The 6,069-nt window shown below is 41.4% G+C and overlaps 1 pseudogene; it reads right to left on the bottom strand.

Annotated features, from left to right (window-relative positions):
- Positions 1–3,405: 3,405 nt before the first annotated feature.
- LOC136500130 (adagio-like protein 1) lies at positions 3,406–5,492 on the bottom strand (annotated as a pseudogene).
- Between the last annotated feature and the right edge of the window lie 577 nt (positions 5,493–6,069).

Raw genomic sequence — 6,069 nt, forward strand, 5'->3', positions numbered from 1 at the left:
TAGGCTTAAAAGATTCGTCTCGTGAGATTTCGTCTAAAACTGTGTAATTAGTTTTATTTTTATTTATATTTAATGCTTCATGCATGCGTCTAAAGATTCGATGTGACGAGGAATGTGAAAAAATTTTGCAAAATTTTAGAGAACTAAACTGGGCCTTAGCCAATATGCAGGGGCAGGTCTAGGTCTAGGGCCATGGCCCTAGTCACTGTCTCTGTAAAGGTCCAACAAGACGAGCATTCACTACGGCTCTTCGAGTCTTGCCTAGTCGCCCGAGCATTCGAGTCTCACCCTCGTGTCGCCGCTCATAGTTGCAGAGATCGAACGAGGTAGAATGGAACGGTTAGGGGCAGGACGGTTCTATTTTGATGTTTACTTGGAAGAACGGAGCAGTTCTATAAGGTTGAAGTTGTATTTTGTGGGATAAAAGGTAGAGAGCTAGAATTGCATGGTTATTCAAATGTAGGAGTATCTTTCTTTAAATAGTTTTGGAAGATCGTTGTGCAAGTAAAGATTAAAGTAAGAGTATATAACACGTGGTATTCATGATTAATCAACTAATAATATTTTTGGAGGGAGGGAGGGAGGGAGTTACACTGTGGTGGATAAAAAGCCGGTGAAAGAGGTGTCAGGGACTGCTCCCACGAACTTTGTTCCATAAATTCACTGTAGAGTAGCTCTATAAAAAAACTGGAGTTTGTGAAACACTCTTTAGGTGCTCTCATAACTCTACCGTTTTCTCTTAAATAGAGTGCGTAGAGCTAAAATCATTTGGCTAAAAAAATACTGAACACCCCTAAGGCCCCGTTCAGTTCATGGAGAATGAGCTCCCGGAAGAAGTCCGGCCCGGAACCATTAATTAATTTATAAGATTTTATGTCCAGATTACTTGCTCTGGTAATATCGGCTAACCGAACCCAGCCTAAATGTCTACTCCATCTTTTTTTTTGGCCTGTATGAAACGTATCTCTTCCATCTATCGAGGATTCACGACTGGCGTGCAGCGCAACGGTCTTCACTAGCCAGTCAAGTCTAGGAAGTAGGAGTGGCAGGGGTGTAGTGTAGAGGCTGTGGGCTGTGGCGGTCGGGTAGTCGCCCAAGGCAAAGGCCCGGTTAGCTCGTACGAAAATTAGCTGAAATTAACTGAAAAATATTATTCTGGTTAAATTATTATGAAAAAAAACACTATTATAATTAAAAAAAAGAAGTTGAACGCGAACAAAACTGCCAGATCGCAACCCCGGTTCCCGCTCTTGGGTGCATGCTGCCTGACTGCCTCCGCGCCCTTCGGTGCTCCCCGCCTCGGCCGTTGCCCGTTTGCCCGCACCGCTAGCCCGACTCGTCCAACGGGCCAAGACCATAGGCAAAAAAGAGCATCCGGCCTAGGCGCCCAGCCCTGGCTTGAGCACGCCAGCAGGCAGCAGGCAAACCTCTTCCTGGTCCTCGTTCTTTGCATTATTCATTTTATTTGGCATTGCTAGTGACATGGAGTAGTCCTCCTCCAGTCAAAAAAAAAAAACAATTCTACCAATCTAGTATTTTATTATATTAAACTTGATCAATTATGTATATAAAAATATAAAATAGTTGTGATATAAGATAAATATCATTAGATTTGTCACTAGGTATATTTTTATAATATGTTTATTTGGTGTCAAAAGCACTATATTTGGTCAACTTTGGATATCAAAACAAAAAAAAATACATCTAAAATTGCATCTTTTTCAACAGAGGGAGTAATTTATGCTCGAGCGTAAAAGAAGCTTGACAGAAAGTCATGATCCTATAAATATCTTACAATTTGAATTGGATAGAGTTTACTCCTGTATTACATTAAGTGAGGCATGCAAACACAACTTCCGTGATGAATGAAGCACGACTCCCTCCTTCATTAATATTTGTATCTCTAAATGTGTTTAACTATGAGAATACATGCCATGATTGATCTAATATGCCTAAATATTTGTATTTTTTCTATATTTTTGTCCAACGTAAAAATATTTAACTCCTCGAAATGCGAGATAAATACTTATTTTGGAACTGATGAAGTACCATACTAAATTTATACTCTGTTGTGGAATGAGATAATAAGAGGATTCGGTACGTTTTTTCGTACAAATCTGTCTAGTTAAACGGATTCATGTCTGTGTTACTTCCTCCATCCCATAAAAGGCTCGCTATATGATTTGTGTTGATCAATTTTTTTTTAAATTTGACAAAATTTGTAAAATATTAACAATATTTATATCTCTAAATAAATTTGTTATAAAAATATATTTAAAGATCTATCTAATCATACCAATTATATATCAAAAATATTAATATTATATATATATATATTTGATTAATAAGGTTAAAAATGCTTTACTTTTTGGAGAGTGAGAAGACGTTTTTTTTTTATGGGACGGGGGTGGTTGGTTGACTGATTCAGTCAAGTGGGAGATGGACGGAGATAAAACCGCGTAAAATGGTCTTCAGTTCCCCATGCAAATGGGTGCCAATTCAGACTGCACTACTGCAGCTGCTGCTGATGTATGTCGTGTCAAACAGGAGAGTGTTTATTAGCCTTTTCAATTGGCCTAGTTTGTATCGTTGCCGGTTCGTAAAGAAAATATTATAAGTTATTTTATTTAAGAAAAAAATATTATTCTAACTAAAAATTTATGATCATTTACGACACCCAAACGAATAGGTACTAGCACTACTGCTACTCTACGTACTCCATTGTTTTACGAGGACTGAGGACAGATGCGACGCGGAGCAGCCGAGCTGGTGTGGACTCGGCGCACGATGGTTGACGGGCTCTACACGTAACACGTCCGCGTCCAGCAGCCCTCCACCCAGCAATTGAAGTTAACGAGCTACAGCGATGATGTCAGTTGTCACTGAACATTAAAATGTTGACCACTAAAAAAAAATCCAAAATTTTGCAACAAGTGATAAAACACCTAAAAGGCACATGAATTCTTTCTAAGGGTGTTGCACACACGGTTACAAATTTGGGTGATGGTCAGGCTAGCACCCATTAGACTTGATCCAAGGTTTCAAACTTTGGACGTGAGGAAGGCAAAACGTTAACATGCAGAGTAGACGCCCCTTATGCTATCACTTGACTACAAATTTTATCTGGCAACCTGCAGCCTGACGAGGAATTGCAACCTCCTCTCGATACGTTTACCATCGAGTATGATCCTATCAAGTTTGTCCTGAAAACAATTAATTACACTTGAAGTTTGGCATTGTTGCATAAACATAACCACTGTCCTTAATCATGTCCATGATAATACAACATGTGAAATAAAAGGCAAGTAAACCGATACTGAGCTAAGCTCACCAGACTGAAATTTCTACATATTACAAAGTTCTATACAAAAACATGGTTGATCGGTGATCACCATGCATCACGCCTTCTAAGCTGTGCGCCTGTGCCACAAGACAGCAGCCTCAAGTTTTCCATGTACCGTACATCAAACGATTAAACTATATACAGGGTATAGTCTTTTGTTTTCCTAACATATTGCAAGTCAGAAACATCTGAGGATACATATAAAATTTGGTACTCATTCCACAATAGTAGCTTATGAATTGTAATTATCTGGTAAAAAAGGCCAAACAAACGGCAATAAAAATGAACATATCACTACCCTTTGTCTACATAGAGCGAGCAAACCAGTGGAAACCATATCATCTTCCAAGTAAATCCAAGTAACTGCCAGAAGATTCAGTATGCTCATCATTCATTTTTCTAGTTATGCTGGTGAAGACAAATCAAGCTTCAGGTTGCATGAGAAGCCGCACTAATTTGCAAGGAACTTTACTAGAAACCCTTCCGGAACTCAAACTGAGTTGCTTGCCAAAGAAAGCTCATGTATTTCTGTAAGCATCCACTCTTCTCCAGTTTGTCCACCAAGCACTATCGCTTTTGTTCCTCCAACAACACAGGTGCTGTGGCCCCAGGCGAACCGGGGAGGGCGCCCAGGAACATTCAGTATTCTCCAGGTCGGCTTTTCTTCAGTTGGATCCAACAGATAAAGCTGTGATGCTGAGTGAAGACCTGCCACTGAGCCACCAAATATCAAAATTCTTCCAACCTGGCAGACTCACAGCAACATGATCCAGGCGAGGAGGTGGACCTGCACCAGCTGGATTTCCAGCGCCAGGCATTCCACTACCAGTGAGGCATCGCCAGCAAGGCTCTTCTTCACTTAAGTCCATTGTGTACACATCACTAGACCGGAGCCGCAGAGGGCCACTCTTAGCAAGACCACCAAACATCAGGATCTTCCTGCCACCATACACAGACATTGAGTGCCCCAGCCTAGAAGGCGGTTTCCAGGATGCAGGAACTTCTCTCCAAACGGGTCTATCCATGGTTACATCAAGAAGATATGTGTCACTGAGGAGTACACCTGAATCAGCACAGCCACCAGAAACTACCAACTTCGTTCCATCCAAAGTGCAGGAGCTGTGCCATGAACGTGGAACTGGGGGTGCAACTCCAGGTATCTCACGCCAGGTTGGTTGTTTTGCATCCAAATCCAACATGAATACATCATTAAGCAGACCCTGCCTTCCACATCCACCAAAAACAACCAACCAAGAGCCATTTAAGCATGACAGAGTATGGCCCCAGCGACCTGGAGGAGCTGCGCTCACATTGATATGCCTCCACTCTGGATTGCTAGCATTTAAATCCAATACAAACGTGTCATTCATCGGTTGCATGTTAACACCTTCCCCGCCAAAGAGAACAACACGGTTCCCCACAGCACAGGCACTGAAATTGCATCGAGATGGCTCCACTGCACCCCCAACTGTCAATTTCCTCCAGGCAACAGCTTCCAGGGTTGTCAGTTCTCTTGCCAGCCGACCCCAGCCCAGCCTTCTTGCGGCAGGCACTGTCTCAAGAGCTCGAGTAGTCTCACTACCCCAAGCATTCTGGCAAAACCATTCTCCAGAGATCTTCATTTCTTGTCAAATGATACAAGCGCCTGCACACAGAGCTCACAGACGCTATATCTCTTGGTGACAACCTTGACAGTATACTTTGGCAAAGCACTTCATCTGTTAATTGGAAGAGGCTAGAATATTGCCGCCAGAAATTGCTGTGCTCTGTCCCCGTAGAAATGGGTCGAAATGAGTTATCTGGAGCAAACCGTGTTGACCTCACTGGTTCCTTTGTCATTGAACAGGGCAATGGTCCCAAATCAACATTAGCATCAGTGAAGAACTGAATGCCCATATAATGGGTTATGGTTTCATCATCTCCATATATAGGGGTCAGATGCAACTGTTCATCAATGGAGTTCCATCCTTTCTGAAATTTAGTAAATAACCGCGGAATTCAATGCCATTGTCTATGCATCTTCGAATCTCTGATACCACTGCAGCATCAACTAGGGGTGCCTCCTTCGAGCAAATGGTCCTCTGCACTGCAGGAATCGGCTGAAAGAGAGAAGAAATATCACAGTAAATAGAGCAATAAATAATTGCATAGGTTATATTGTATTATTGTGGCATAATTTAGGAAAATAATGAAACAATCAGAGATGAGAGATGCATGCAGACAGGAGCTGCCAACCACAAAAATCCGAGTACGGTTGTCTTAGCCCATGACAATACCTAAATCCTTGCATGTTTTAACATGAACAATGGTGTTGGCAGCCAAACACAACAAATGCGAGAGAATATACTTAAATACACAGGGTAAGAATGTTGATATGGAGCCCAAACAACGTAACCAACTAAGCTACACCACAGGACGCTAAACATCTACTTGCATAGGGTGAAACATATAAATCTGCAAACTAGACATAAAGTGGCATGTTCGGCTCACTCTAAATTCCTATTTGACGATACAACTGCATTATATCAGATGGATAAGTATTGTACCTATTTGGATACGAACGGAATTTTAAATATCTTTGAACTATAATCCAACATAAAGAACACCAAGTGCACTTGGATTACTAGTTACTGATATGAATCCTGTATCTGCAAGTCTTACTCAAATACAAGGTTTAAAAGAATTGATGTGCATTCATCAAGAAGCAAAAGCAAGTTTAGGACCCA

The sequence above is a fragment of the Miscanthus floridulus genome, chromosome 13, assembly GCF_019320115.1.
Source record: "Miscanthus floridulus cultivar M001 chromosome 13, ASM1932011v1, whole genome shotgun sequence".
Lineage (NCBI taxonomy): Eukaryota > Viridiplantae > Streptophyta > Magnoliopsida > Poales > Poaceae > Miscanthus > Miscanthus floridulus.